General features: G+C 42.9%; 1 long non-coding RNA gene across 1 annotated transcript in view; it reads left to right on the top strand.

Annotated features, from left to right (window-relative positions):
• LOC125486470 overlaps positions 1 to 10,734 on the top strand; it is an 18,158-nt gene extending 7,424 nt beyond the window's left edge. The window contains exon 3 of the long non-coding RNA XR_007265136.1: positions 10,486 to 10,734. This is a non-coding gene — a long non-coding RNA (uncharacterized LOC125486470). The remainder of the gene's footprint in view (positions 1 to 10,485) is intronic.
• Positions 10,735 to 16,164: the final 5,430 nt, after the last annotated feature.

Below are 16,164 nucleotides of genomic sequence, written 5' to 3'. Positions count from 1 at the left end.
CCCTCCATACCAGGCAACATCCTGGTAAATCTCCTCTGCACCCTTTCCAATGCTTCCACATCCTTCCTATAATGCGGTGACCAGAACTGTACACAATACTCCAAGTGCGGCCGCACCAGAGTTTTGTACAGCTGCAACATGACCTCATGGCTCCGAAACTCAATCCCTCTACCAGTAAAACCTAACATATTGTACGCCTTCTTAACAACGCTATCAACCTGGATGGCAACTTTCAGTGATCTATGCGCATGGAGATCCTTACTATGTCATTGGTACCTGCATGACCCATGATGACTAGATTCTCACACTCTCACTAAAAGTTCCTCTCAAGTCCTGAGTAGATGTCCTGAACCCAGGTACTGGGCATGGGTCTACCTCATTAAATCGAACAAATGTGCTCTAATCTATGTACATAAACAATTTTCTCACAGTGAAACTCATTCTCAACTATCAAGAAGACCAGAAATGTAGTGTTCATTGAGAGAACAAGATGCCAACCTGACTGCTGAATGTCATCCATCAATTCTTCTTCTTTCCAGCACAGTCTGAGGGACCACATTGTGGATTCATTCTTCTCTGATGCCGAGAACATGTTTAAATTGAATGTCTAATGAAACCACCAGTGCTTTTCCCTAAAGAATAAAACTGAAGTCAGAAACTTGGTCAGAGATGTAGTATAATGGGTAAAATCATAGACTTGAGGAGAGATATAGTACAAGGGCTTAGGTCTGACTGTGTGATATGTTCATGAAACACAGTGTGCATTATCAAGACATGCAATGGCTCAAGCTCTTGGTCTTCCTTGAAGTCCCATAGCAAGATGAAACCATAGTAAAATGTTTACTAAATAAAGTTAGTGTTTCAGTAAGCTCAGCTGATTCTCCAAACATTATTTCACAACATAACCAGACCAAGTATACAATAGAAAATGGGCACGGCTAATTAAAAGTAATCTCTATTCAGCATCAGGGAGATCTAGTGCCAGTTTATCCAAGGGTTTATCCACTAAACTATTGGATGCTTTGAAGATTTTGAGTATCACATCATGGTTGAAACAGTGAAGAAATCAGTGATCCATCCCTGTGTAAAGTATTAACAAAACTGAAAGGAAAGCTTGAAAGAGAGCTTTAAGAGATGAAAGAAACGAAATTGATTGCCAGAAGCACAGAGCCTATAGATTGGTTAAATTCCATCTCGGTGAGAGAAAAGCTAAATGGGCGGCTAGGAATTAGCCAGGACTCGAAAGAGCTTGATCGAGCAACAAAGAGGAATCGCTAACCTATTCCAACATTGGAAGCGATCATGCCAGCATTGGCAGAGTCAAAGGTTTTCAACAAGCTTTCTTGCAGCAATAGCTAATGGAATGTGAAACTTGGCAAGCAATCTTCTCAGCACCATTCAACACATCCTTTCTTTTATAATAATTCCTTAGTCTACCCTTTAGCCTTAAAGTGAGCCAGGACATTCTCCTGTGGAAAAGGGATGAGAAATACCAAGAACGTGAAAAGAAAAGGATTACGATTGAAACAGTTATATTGAAATAGAAGATCTTTTTTTGAAAAAGAAAGAATGATATCATAAATTAGAAAGTTGTGGAGCTGGAGGAACACAGCAGGCCAGGCAGCATCAGAGGAGCAGGAAAGCTGACATGTCCGGTTGGGACCCTTCTTCAGAAAGAACTTGCATTTTCTGAAGAAGGGTCTCCGGCCGAAACATCATCTTTCCTGCTCTTCTGATGCTGCCTGACCTGCTGTGTTCCTCCAGCTCTACATTGTGTTATCTCTGACTCCAGTATCTGCAGTTCTTGCTATCTCAGAAATGATATCATGTTAGTTTATAATTCAGAAAGTGTTACACAACAATTGTTATGCCAGTATGCATTCAGGGTGCCGCAGTTACTGCAGCACTGGCGTCAGGTACAGTGAAACAGTGACCCAGAAATTCCATCCAGGCTAGGAACCCCATTTCTGAACACTGGTCAGATTTTAAAAAGAAACCTTTAGATTTGTTCTGCCCCAGCAATTCATCTAGCTACAAAACAGCTGGGACCTGTCCAGGAAACATCAGCACCAGCAGACTGTCATCGAAACAAGCATCTTCTTTTACAGCAGTTAGTGCATGGTAGGCTGAGGTTAAATGCCCAGCAGCACAGTCAGCCATTTTGACAGCCACATTGAGAAGGTAAGTATGTGAGTGAAGTGTGGGAGTTAGGTGGATGGGTGGTATTGAGTACCAGGCAAGTAGATGAGAGCTGAGAGAGGTCACTCAGTCTGACAGCTAGGTTTGAGCTGGCCAGGCAACATCAGAGGAGCAGGAAAGTTGACGTTTCGGGTCAGAATCTTTCTTCAGAAATTGAGGACGGGGAAGGGAACTCCAAATTAAATAAAGAGAGGAGGGGTGGGACTGGGGAAGGTAGGTGGGATGGTGATAGATGAGTGCAGGTAGGGAGTGGTAGGAATTGGTCAGTGAGGTGGGAGGAGTGGATAGGTGGGAGAGAAGATGGACAAGTTGTGTCAGGTCAAGGAGGCAGGGATGAGAAGGAGAGTTGGTATGGGATGAGGCCAGGGGTGGGGAGATTTTGAAACTAGTAAAGTCTACATTTAGGCCCTCAGGCTATAGGCTCCCGAGGCGGAATGTGAGGTGCTGCTCCTCCAGTTTCCAGGTGGCGTCATTGCGACACTGGAGGAGGCCCAGAATGGACATGTCCTCCAGAGAGTGGGACATCTATTTCAAGCCCACCAATTCCCACAGCTACTTCGATGGATTCTGTGATTCTATGAATACACCTCCTCTCACCCACCCTCCTGCAAGAATGCGATCCCCTACTGCCAATTCCTCTGCCTCTGCCATGTCCGTTCCCAAGATGGGGCGTTCCACTCCCGAACATCCCAGATGTCCTCATATTTCAAGCATTGCAACATCCCCCCTTCGGTGGTCGAAAATGCTCTTGACCACATCTCTTGCGATTCCTGCACCTTTGTCTTCACATCCCCTCTCCCAAACAAAAATAAAGACAGAATCCCCTTGTGCTCACATATCACCCCACCAACCTCTGTATCCAATGTATCATTCTCCTCCACTTCCGCCACCTACAATCTGACCCCACAACAAGAGATATATTTCCCTCTCCACCCCTATCTGTCTTGCATTGGGATTGCTCTCTTTGCAACTCCCTCATCTGCTCCACACTCCCCACTAGCCCCACCACCCCTGGCATCTTTCCCTGCAACTGCAGGAAGTGCTACACCTGCCCCTACACCTCCCCCCTCACCCCCATCCCAGGCACCAAACAAACCTTTCACATCATACAGAGGTTCACCTGCACATCCATCAATGTGGTCAACTTCATCTGCTGCTCCCGATGTGGCCTCCTCTCCATTGGTGTGACCAAGCGGAGGCTCACTGACCACTTTGTAGAGCACCTGTGCTCTGTTCATGACAAACGACAACACCTTCCAGGTGTGAACCATTTCAACTCCCCCTCCCACTCCCTGGATGACATGTCCATCCTGGGCCTCCTCCAATATCACAATGACACCACCTGCAAACTGGAGGAGCAGCACCTCATTTTCCACCTCGGGAGCCTACAGCCCAATGGCCTAAACATGGAATTAACCAGTTTTAAAATCACCCCACCCCTGGCCTCATCCCATGACCAACCCTCCCTCTCACCCCCTCCTCCCTGGCCTGACACAACCTGTCCATCTTCTCTCCTACCTATATGCTCCTCCCACCTCACTGACCAATCCCCACCACTCCCTACCTGCACTCACCTATCACCAACCCACCTACCTTCCCCAGTCCCACCCCTCCTCTCTTTATTTAATTTGGAGCTCCCTTCCCCATCCCCCAGTTCTGAAGAAAGGTTCTGACCCGAAACGTCAGCTTTCCTGTTCCTCTGATGTTGCCTGGCCTGCTGTGTCCCTCCAGCTCCACACTGCGCTTTCTCTGACTCCAGCATCTGCAGTTCTTGCTATCTCTAGGTTTGAGCTATATTGTGGTGGGAGATGGTGTTTGGTTGTGTTGGAGGCCGCTTGAGATCAAGTTATGTGAGGAAATGTGGGCTTTGGCGGGAGAGAAATGCCAGTTTTCAAAGAGGGATGTTGGCTGGGCTGTGGGGAGTGAGGGTTAGTTTGAAAGGTCCAGTGGGATCAGGGGTATCAGTTATCAGGAGCAGTGATAGGGTTCAGTGCTGAGATGTCAGGTTCAGCAAAGGAAGGGGAAGTTGAATTGGGGAATGATAGTGTTAGTTATGGTATACTAGAGGCTAGCTACAGTGGTGTGTCAGGAGTTAGAGTAGATTTTTAATCTCTAACTTTTCCCAGGTAATTATGAAGGGTAAATGAACTGAAACTCTCCAAGCTCTCTGGCTTTAAAGGGTGGCACGGTGGCTTAGTGGTTAACACTGCTGCTTCATAGTGCCAGCAATCCAGGTTCAATTCCACACTCGGGAGACTGCTCATGTGGAGTTTTGCACATTGTTCCTGTGTTTGCAAGGGTTTCTACCGGGTGCTCCAGTTTCCTCACACAGGCCGAAGATGAGCAAATTAGGCGGATTGGCCATGCTAAATTGCCCATAGTGTCCAGGGATGTGTAGGGTAGGTGCATTAGCCATGGGGAATGCAAAGTTACAGGGATAGGGTAAGGGGATAGGTCTGGGTGGGATGCTCTTCAGAGGGGTGGTGTGGACTTGTTGGGCTGAATGGCCTGTTTCCACACTGAAGGGATCCTATGGACTTTTTCTGAGAGTTGTAGATGCAAGGAATGTGCTCCTCTGAATTTTCAATTTCCTGAAAAATTTCCATGGAGTTGGCAGCCTCAGGATTGCTGCATGACCCCAAAGTGCAAATCCAGCTTACAATGCTGCAGTGACTATCAGGCCATCGCAGTATCTGGATAAATGTACTGAGCAGCTAGCCACATAGAGTATTGCAAGAAAAATATTGAAGAATGTCCATCATGTTGAGTCTAAAGACAGAATCTTATGGTTTTGTAGCCAAGATCAAATTGTACTGAGGGACTCTTACAATGTGCTTAAGCAGGTTTTCTGGCCATATCTTACCAAATTACCCTGTTTAGTTGCCTACCATGCCCCTATGGTGTCTCTCACACCTGATTTCTGCCCCATCTTATCAAGCACCATTCACAAAACAACTTGCCCTCGGCAGATATCCCACAATTCACCAGCATAACTACTGCAGGCACTATCTTCAAAAGGATCCCCTGCAGTGGTCTCCAGCATCACCGATGCCAGTCTTCAGGTTATTCATTCATTCCACGTGATATCAAAAAATAGTTTGAAGCACTGGATGCTGTAAAGGCTCTGGGTATATCAGAAGATGGTTGTGGTTGTTGGAGGTCAGTCATCTCAGCTCTAGGACATCTCTGCAGGAGTTCGTCAGGGTAGTGTCCCAGGTCCAACCATCTTCAGCTGCTTCATCATGACCTTCCTCCATCATGAGGTCAGAAATGGGGATGTTCACCAATGATTATACAATGTTCAGCACCATTTCTGACTCCTCAGATACTGAAGCAGTCCATGTTCAAATGCAACGAGATCTGGACAATATCCAGGTTTGAGCTGACAAATGTAATGAACATTCGTGCCACACAAATGTCTGGCAATCACCTTGTCAAATTACAGACAACCATTGACATTTAATCACGTTACCATTACTGAATGCTCCACTATCAACATCATTGAGATTGCATTGATCAGAAACTTAACTAGATTCACCACAAACACACAGTGGCTATAAGAGCAGGCCAGAAGCTAGGAATACTGCGACTCAACTCCTGACTCCTCAAAGTCTGTCCACCATCTACAAGGCACAAGTCAGGAGTGTGATGGAATACTCCCCACTTGCCTGGATGGGTGCAGCCCCAACAACACTCAGAAAGCTTGACACTATCCAGGACAAAGCAGCCCACTTGATTGGCACCACATCCACAAACATCTACACCTTCCACCACTGATGCTCAGTAGCAGCAGTGTGTATTATCTATAAGATGCGCTGCAGAAAATCACCAAAGATCCTCCGACATCACCTTCCAACTCATGACCACTTCCATCTAGAAGGATGAGGGTAACAGATACGTGGGAACACCACCACCTGCAGATTTCCCTCCAAGCTAATTGCCATCTTGACTTGGAAATATATTGCCATTCCTTCACTGTTGCTGGGTCAAAATTCTGGAATTTCCACCTTATTGGCATTGTGGATCAACCCAAAGCAGGTGAACTGCAGCGGTGCAAGAAGACAGCTCAACACCACCTTCTGAAGGGCAATTAGGGATGGAATGGGCAATTAGGACTTTGTGCCTTCAAACAAACACTGTCTATCTGGAGCTGCCCTGCACCGTTCCTGACATTTTCCCTGGAAATGGCACGAATGAGGAAACAAGCACCCCACTCTGTAGGCAGGATCCTGGAGCTTCTGTTGACCTGGGTGGTGCAGAGGCTCTCCTTCACACAGGACCAGCAGTGGAGGCTGTAACATCAGACCATGCCAGCCTGGTCTAGGTTAACATCCAGGTTAAAGCAGTTGCAGCTGTGTGGAAGCATGACTGGCATTATAGGAAGATGATCAATGATCTTCTCTCCTCTGATGTGGAGATACCAGTGTTGGTCTCGGGTGGACAAATTTAGAAGTCACATGACACCAGGTTATATTTTGAAATCCCAAGTTTTCGGATCGCTGCTCCTTTGTCAGGTGGAGGAGCAGTGCTCTGAAGGCTTGTGATTTCAAGTAAATCTGGTGGACTATAACCTAGTGTCATGTGACTTCTGACATTCCTGCTCTGTAATCGTAAGTGGCATAATCTTCTCTCTGATTCTTTACACTGACTCTCGCTTTGCTTTTGTACTCACCTCCCAATAAGCCTCAATGTTTACCACTCACATTATTACCTGCAACATCATCCCCAATTGCATGCTCTAGCCCTTGATGCCTCCAGCTCTCCATGCCTTCTGCTCTTCCTACTCATTGGTTCTGCACACCTCACCAACTGCATCAGCAATTATAGCAGTGCGACCTATTTTCATCTCTTTTAATACCTGCCTCTCTCAGACTCTAAGAGTAAAAAAAACCTACAACAGAACAGAACAACTTGGGGCAGATGGTGTGCAGCCCATCATTCAGCTCCTCACCCATCCTGAGCAGAGGATCCTGACTCTGACCATCCTGAGCAAGCTCTGGCCTGGAGTTAGAGGCTGCACTTGCATTTCTGCAGCCCACGAGCAAAGTCTATTCCCCATGAGCTGACAGAGACAACTGACAACTATGACAAGATTCCTGGATTTTTTTTGACTGCACTAAACATCACAGCAAGATAGTAGTAATATGAGCCTTGTATTGATTGTTGAGGGGGCAAGGAAAAGCAATACAAGGCAGGGATGTAGTCAGCATCAGGCAGGCTCAGAGTGATTGAGCACAGTGACAGCAGGCAATAAGTTGGGAGTGCAGCCTGGTCCTGTTGGTGAGCTAGGTCCTTGGACTGAGTGCACAGTGGCCTTGCAGCAGCGTTACAATGGTGGCTACCAGTGCAGCTCAAAGTGCAGCATGGAAGTACAGAAGCATCTTGTAAGTGGATCAGAGATGTGCCATGAGGGTTCTTAGAGGTTGGCACATATTTGTCAAATTTTGTGGATGTGCAGTGTGTGGGTGGCTGGTGGCTATTTAGCGTGCCCTGCACTGCTGGTGTTTAATGTCTACCATGGAGGTCATTTGGAGCAATCCACCAAGTATCTGCTCTGAGCCACATGTTGGGTTTTCCTGATGTCTTGTTTGTTGGGCGCGTTTGGTAGGATTGCAACAGGAATATTAATGAGGTAGGCTGCACCATCAACAGTGAACTAAACTAACACTAATTGCTGTAAAATGGCATGTAAAAGTGTAAATCCCAAAAGGCAAGATGATCTCAATTTCAAGTTGTGCCATTCAATATATATTTCACCAAATTTGGAGGAATTTATAAAGACATACACCAAGATGGCCAAATCATATCTAAAGCGATATCATTACGCACTTGAGATACTTCAAAAATGTGGATATATTACAATAGATCAATGTGCTCACCTCAGCAATGAGTTACATGAATGTTTGTTACACTTCCTTGATGGTAACTATATTCTTTAGAATTAAATTTAGACTTTATTGTCACATGTAGTCAAGTACAAAAGTACAGGAGTACAGCGAAAAAATTATCAATGTCACCACACACAACATCATGTTATGTAAAAAGCTCAAGAACAAGGTAGAAAGAAATAAGGAACCAAGTTAAAAGTTAAACATTACAGTCCTTCTGAGTGTTAATTCAAAAAATAAAGAAATAAATCTAGAAGTTCAACCATTGCAGTCTTCCTTAAGTAGTCGTCATACTGGGACAGCACTTCCTACAAGGGCTCAATCTTCTCCACTTTGGCACACTTTCCCCGCACTGATTCGATCTCCTCTGGTCTCATCATTGCTGCAGATATAGGGGCAACCTCCATTGTGGCATTGGCCTCATTCCTGAGCTCTCAGACCACCAAAGTCCCAATCCAGGCCTTCAGCAGCTGCCACACACTTTGTACACACGCTGTCAAAGTCCTGATTCAGGCGCTGTCTGTGCAGGGGCTCAGCTTCGCCTTCAGTCCATCGCCGATCTTCGGTCTTGCCTTCGATCCATGTGCCGGGCATTGGAAACTCACTGAGCATCCTGGGTCAGGCCCCCAGCCACTGCCTAGGACTGGAGATCTAGCTGATTGCCAAATTCAGCGAGCCCAATACTGCCATCACCACTGCTGCCACTCTCCAGGAGGGAAGTTAGGAGAAAAAAAAGTAAAAAAAAAGAAAACTAACCTCTTCTTTAGGCAAGAAGAACAGTCCTCAAAATCTGATTTTGCCAATTCTTTGTTTAATTCAGTTAGACTTCTTTTACTCTGGTGCTATAATTGCTTTGCAATAAGGCTATCATAGCCATTCTGAGGAAATGTTAACTCTGTTTTTTCCTTCACAGATGCTGCCAGACCTGCTGAGCTTTTCCAGCAACTTTGTTTTTGTTCCTGATTAACAGCATCCGCAGTTCGTTCAGTTTTTATTAAGACTATCATATCATTTGCTTCTTGAATTGTTTGCTGTACCGTTATGCTAACATTAGGTGATTGATTTACAAGGAGCATCAGATTTCTCTGAATATCAACATTTCCCGAGTTCTCACTTGTTAAAAAATGGGCAAAAAAACTTTCTTATTCAAGGCATGGTAATAATTACTTAGTTTATATACTTCTCTCTATTACTGTTCAAAGGAAACAAGCTTCAACATTGATGATTGAGTATTATTATACGGTTCAGTTTATTTAAAGACAATTTTATAACATAGATAAAGGCACATCATCCAGTTCAATTGAGAAAGTTAGAATAAATTTAAGTGTACTTCTCCTCCTCATTAGTAAAAACACAAGCATATCCATTATAGATAATTAAAAGAACTTAGAGTACTGGGTAATCCGAGAGGATGGAAACACTGACTACGTCATGGGATTGCTGGAAAATTAAAGTGCTCTATGCATGCACTTGTGTAATTATAGTGCACGTATTATTTAATAGCATTCAGAATATATAATTTCATCTGTTGCTACTCCCAGCATTGATTTTAAAATAACTGGAATTGGGGTAATTCAGATATGTTGAGTAAATTAGAGATTGCAACAAGACATATGCATTGTTATAGATTCTTGAGTTAGGTGTAACTAACGGGAATAACAGCGACCTACTTTATGCTCATCCATTCTTCATATATTTAGCAACTGAAAAGAGACCTCTGTATGATGTATTTATTTCTAATTTGTACTCTGTTCTGTCATTCAATTGGCCATTTCAATTTCAGCCTGTTGATAGAATGCAAGACTATGTAGGATATTCCTCGTTCTGTGCATCAACAAAAGATTTATTTTCTGATGGTCGAATGTGATTATTTCTGGATATGAAATGGAAGAACCATCTACTTGTTGTTGCTTTTTTTGTTCAATAATTTGAAAAAAAAAAAAAAATTTTAAATTTTATTTTGACTAGGTTTTTGTTTTGGAAATAAAGTAGAATAGGTCGGGTATGTGAAAATGATTGCTAAAAATAGAAACTGACTTTTACATTAACTCTAGTTAACATTAGATTATCAACGAAACAAACAGACCTTATCTGCAAGCCCTGCAATTATTTTATGATTATTATGCTCTGTGCACTTTCTAGCCAGTCTCACTGGAAAGAGGCCCCAGAAAGTTAAGTATAAAATTATATCTTTTGGTCAGGAGCTGTGGAAACAGCAGGAACCAAGAGACAAAAGTATGGAGTAGACATCCTAAAACACTGTGTACAAAACTGGTTGCACATATTGAAGCTGATGCCTTTTCTGTATGGCTCTGAGATATTAAATATATGGAAATAATTTTACATAAATAATTATTGCATTTTTTCTCTCTTTCCCCTGGATATCCACCCATGTTAGGGGATGAATGAATTTCAGAGTTCCAGACCCAGTTGCTTGCTACAGTCCAGATGTAGCAATCATGCACAAAGAGAGAACATTTGTACTTGAGGGCCAGAAAATGTTTGAGAAGCTCACAGAAGACATGTCTACACTTGACACAGTGATAAGTACCCTTGATAACTGCTTACAACCAAAGAAATGTGTGATGATTGAATGATATACATTGTGTGAGAGATACCCAGGAAACGGTGAGCCTATTAAACAAAATGCGATAGCACTGTGGTGAATTGGCCTCTATATGCACATTTGGCATACTAACCAACAAACTAACTCATAACCAATTAATTGAAAAGATTTCAATTCCACACACAAGATAACATCTTCTCATGGAGGACAATGATACAACTTTGGTAGAAATATTGTGTGATTCAAAGACATTACACAGAAACACATCGTCAGACCAGGTTTCAGATATGACCTGTCCAAACAGTACAAGAATTATAGACAAAAAAGCAATCCTTGGTTAAGTATTGTTGAATCAATCCCTAAGTTGTGAAAATGTTAATTTATTAACAGTGCTGTATACAGCTCAAGGAAAACAAAGTAGAACTCATGTTTAAAGTCAAAGCATTTTTAAGGTGTACAGAAGAGAATACAATCAGTCTCACACATGGATGAGTCTCTGCCTGAGAACGAGGCACAGAATCATGAAAGTCATCTGCTCATGGTTGCTTAGTTGAAGTTTCAGTGTCTCTTCTAATCGAAGTTGATGCAAAATGATCTACTTTGAACTACAAACCTCACCATCGATAGCTGTTACAACTTTCTCAAACTTGCACGACAGACATTGTTTAATCTTACGATGTCTGAGTTATTCCAGGATTGGGAATGATCAGAGTTTCAGTATGCCACAAAAACATAATGTTAATGTAAGAACATAAGAACTAGGAGCAGGAGTAGGCCATCTGACCCTTCGAGCCTGTTCCGCCATTCAATAAGATCATGGCTGATTTTTTTCATGGTCTTACCCACCCTCTGACCATAATAATTCCTGTACTCTTCAAAAAATTATATACCTTAGCTTTAAAAACATTCAATAAGGAAGCCTCAACTACTTCACTGGACAGGGAATTCCACAGATTCACAAGACTTTGGTTGAAGAAGTTCCTCCTTAATTCAGTCCTAAATCTGGTCCCCCAAATTTTGAGGCTATGTCCTCTTGTTCTAGTTTCACCTGCTAGTGGAAACAACCTCCCTGCCTCCACCTTATCTAATCCCTTCATAATTTTATATGTTTCTATAAGATCTTCCCTCATTCTTCTAAATTCCAACAAATATAATCCCAGTCTATTCAGCTTCTCCTCATAAGCCAACCCTCTCAACTCTGGAATCAACCGAGTGAATCTCCTCTGCACCCCCTCCAGTACCAATACATCCTTTCTCAAGAAAGGAGACCAAAACTGTACACTGTACTCCAGGTGTGGCCTCATCAGCATGCTATACAGCTGCTACATAACCTCCCTGCTTTTAAACTCAATCCCCCTAGCAATGAAGGATAAAATTTTCTTTGCCTTCTTAATTACCTGTTGTACCTGCAAACCAACCTTCTGCGATTCATGCACAAGGAGACCCAGGTCCCTCTGCACAGCAGCATGGTGTAATTTTTTACCGTTCAAGTCATAGTCCCTTTTTACTGTTATTCCTACCAAAATAGGTGACTTCACATTTATCAAGATTGAATTCCATCTGCCAGACCTTCGCCCCGTTAAGTAGTGATATTCAATGATAGTAAAGGCAGACATCTTTTGGGGGTAAAACTTAAATAGGCTTAAAATGAACCTGCAATGATTGCTCTGCAGTACACATTATAATGATCAATAATACAGACCATATACACCAGTATCTTTCCTTATTTACCAAATTTAGTCAGATCAGGTGATTAGTCATGCTCATCATGCCAACATATCAATTCTGCTAGATTTTCAAATTTTAAGTTACCATTTGTAATCTGTGCTGAAGTGTGACAGAAGCTGAGTCAACTCAAAGCAGACAGTATCATTGAAAGAATTGGCACATCACCATGAATATTGAGACAACAAGGTGCAGGGCTGGATGAACACAGCAGGCCAAGCAGCATCATAGGAGCAGAGAGGCCGCCTCCCACTCTCTCCCTATTTATTTCAAAACCCCCTTCCCCTCCCCCTTTTCTGATGAAGGGTCTAGGCCCGAAACGTCATACTCTCCTCTATCCCTCTTCTATCCGCCTCCCACTCTCTCCCTATTTATTTCAAAACCCCCTTCCCCTCCCCCTTTTCTGATGAAGGGTCTAGGCCCGAAACGTCATAAGCCTCTCTGCTCCTATGATGCTGCTTGGCCTGCTGTGTTCATCCAGCCCTGCACCTTGTTGTCTCGGATTCTCCAGCACCTGCAGTTCCTACTAACCATGAATATTGAACCTAGTTATTTCACAATATAAAAATGATTCACCTAGACTATGCCACAATCTGAATGTGGGCAATGTGGGCATCAAAACACTCATTCCAAGTGAGTTTCCACTTCCTACCATCTGAAATCTATCAATATCATTTCATGATATCAAGGTCTTCATGAAGCTTGGCACGAGACAGAGGTATTTTCAGATACCAACAGAACAAAGCTGATATCTCACAGCATTTTTTGCTACACATTAAGGTATGTTCCAGTACTGCAACATGTCCTTTGGATTGAGTTCAGCACCTACAACATCCCAGAAGATTTGTTCTTAAATCTTGTCAGATATTTAGGGGCTGCATAACCTACTTGATGACCTTATTGCCCATGGAAGGGACAAAGCAGGACATGATCAGGGCCCTCATTTGATTTATACAATACAACTCAATATTCATCAAGGACAAATACACATTTGTGATAATCAAGATTGACTTACAAGAGTATACAGTGACAACAGCTGATGTAAACGATATTGAAGTATTTCAGGTTCCTCCAACCCAGTCTAAAATAAGAGTTAGCACTTTCCTTCATACTGGTCGTTGACTACAGCTCCACCTTCAACACTATTATCCCCTCCAGACTGATCACAAAACTGTGTGACCTTGGCCTCGGCTCTGCCCTCTGCATTTGGATCCCCTGCTTTCTGACCCACAGGTTGCAATCAGTGATGATAGGTAACTGCACCTCCTCTGCAATAACACTCAACACTGCAGCCCCCCAAGGATGTGTCCTCATTCCCCCCTACTGTACTCCATGTACACCTACAACTGAGTTGTCAAATTCCAAATGAATGCCATCTACAAGTTCGCTGACGACACCACCGTAGTGGGAAGGATATCTAACAATGATGAGTCAAAATACAGATGGGAGGTAGAGGGCTTGGTGACGTGGTACGATGAAAACAATCTGTCTCTCAACATCAGCAAAACTAAAGAACTGATCATCAACTTCAGAAATAAAGGAGGAGAACACGCCCCCATCTCGATCAATGGACCTGAGGTTGAGAGAATGAAGAGCATCAAGCTCCTCGAAGTGACGATAACCGACGACCTGTCCTGAACTTTCCAAGTAAATGCGACAGTCAAGAATGCACAACAACGCCTCTTCTTCCTCAGGCAGCTCAAGAAATTTGGCATGTCCATAAGGTCCCTCACCAACTCCTACAGATGCACCATTGAAAGCATACTGTCCTGGTGCATTAAGGCCTGGTATGGCACTTGCTCTGCCCAGAACCACAAGAAACTACAGAAGGTGGTGTGCACAGCCCAGACCATCACAGAAGCCAACCTTCCATCCATAGACTCTACTTACATGGCTCGCTGCCGTGGAAAGGCTGCCAACATCATCAAAGACCCATCGCACCTTGGTAATGACCTCCTACGACCTCTTGCATCAGGTAGAAGATACAGAAGCCTGAACACACGCACAAGCTTCTTTCTGGCCATTAGCAGACTGTTGACTGTTGAACTCTAGCTTCAAATAATATAACCTGCAATGTAACCTGTGTGCCTCCAATTCTTTTTAATCTGTACATCCTTTGCTTGCTATGGTCTGCCTGAACTGCTGGTAAACAAAGCTTATCACTGTATTTCAGTACACGTGACAATAAATAAATTAACATCAACATCAACTTTTATCACAAAGTTTTCCCTACATATGTGTAGATCATATATCTTATTTCAATGCTACTATGCAAAAATGTACAATAGAAATGGGCATACAGCAAAGAATATTTTTATATCTTGAAAGTGAAAATAGCACAAATCTCTGCCAGATGCTATGCATTTCGACTCATGTGGAAACATATGTCACAACAGGAAAACAGAAATGTGATTTTAGCTGTAGTTCACAGTTTATTAAAGGAAGCGAACAATCAATTGCTTATATACCGCACCTACTGCCGGACAGTGAATACAAATATTCTACTGGAGAGTGGGAAGCAGTAGCCTGCATCTACCCTATGGACATTGGCGCATGCAACTCTATGGTAGCAAGTTCACTCTGATCACTAACTGCTCATTACATTGCTAAACACATCAGAGTCTGGTCATCACATCTTTTCATATCATCAGATGGTCAGATCATCTTCATTCATGCAACATCAAGCTCGTGTATCTCACACGCTTACACGTCTGACATGATTAGTTGAAGAAGGATACAGACAGCCAGAAGTAATTTTGTGAAGATTAAGGATGTGTTAATGGTAAGTCAAGTTTTTAACAAGGAAAAAACTCATAAGACATTTTAAAGTAAATGAAGTTCCTATACACATATAAACTGCTTGTCAGCTCTGCAAAGATCTAAGGCTGTGATCTCCAACATGTCGATCACAGTCAATTGGTCAATTGCTTCGAAAGATCAACAGTTTTTCTCTAAAGCAGTGGTAAAGTGTAAAACCTGCATCGGGCAAAGAAGCATCATTTTGTATTTGTCATCTGTTAGCAGAACACAAGAAATAATTTACAGATGGTGAAGTATTTAAAGATGCAGTGATTGTGGCCACTGATTCTTTATTTAAAGACTTTAAGCACAGAAAGGAAATAATAACAGCAATCCAGAGCATGTCACTTACCGCAAATGTAATATCTTGGCGAGTGGAATCATTGTCTGCATATGTCTTTCAGCAACTGCAACACGACCTGAAGGACTGTGGCTGCTTCTCACTGCAGATCGATGAATCTTTCGACATGACCAAAACAGCCTAGCTGATTGTTTTTGTGTGCGTAGTTCTTAAGAACATAATAATCAAAGAGGAACATCTCACCCTTTTCCCTGTTAAAGACAGAATAAGGGGTGAGGATATTTCTAAAAAATTCTAAAGGTATGTGCTTGAGAAAAACATTCCATCAAGAAACTGGTTTCCATTCCAACTGATGGTGTACCAACCATGCTTATGCAAATATAAACTTTGTTGCATTTTCAGAAATGATCCTGATTTCCCCTTGCTTGTCAACTATCAGTGTATAATCCACTAACAGGTATTAACTAGTAAGTTATGGACTTTTCTCCGTGATGAAAGTTGTGATTAAGATTGTAAATTTGATTTGAGCAACTGCCTTCAAAAACTGTATCAGAGATAGTAGGAACTGCAGATGCTGGAGAATCTGAGATAACAAGGTGTAGAGCTGGATGAACACAGCAGGCCAAGCAGCATCATAGGAGCAGAAAGGCTGACGTTTCGGGCCTAGGCCCTTCATCAGAAATGGG

This window comes from Rhincodon typus, chromosome 1, assembly GCF_021869965.1.
Source record: "Rhincodon typus isolate 14 chromosome 1, sRhiTyp1.1, whole genome shotgun sequence".
Taxonomy (NCBI): domain Eukaryota; kingdom Metazoa; phylum Chordata; class Chondrichthyes; order Orectolobiformes; family Rhincodontidae; genus Rhincodon; species Rhincodon typus.
The sequence above is the reverse complement of the archived record's forward strand: the minus strand, read 5'-3'. Positions and strand labels throughout refer to the sequence as shown.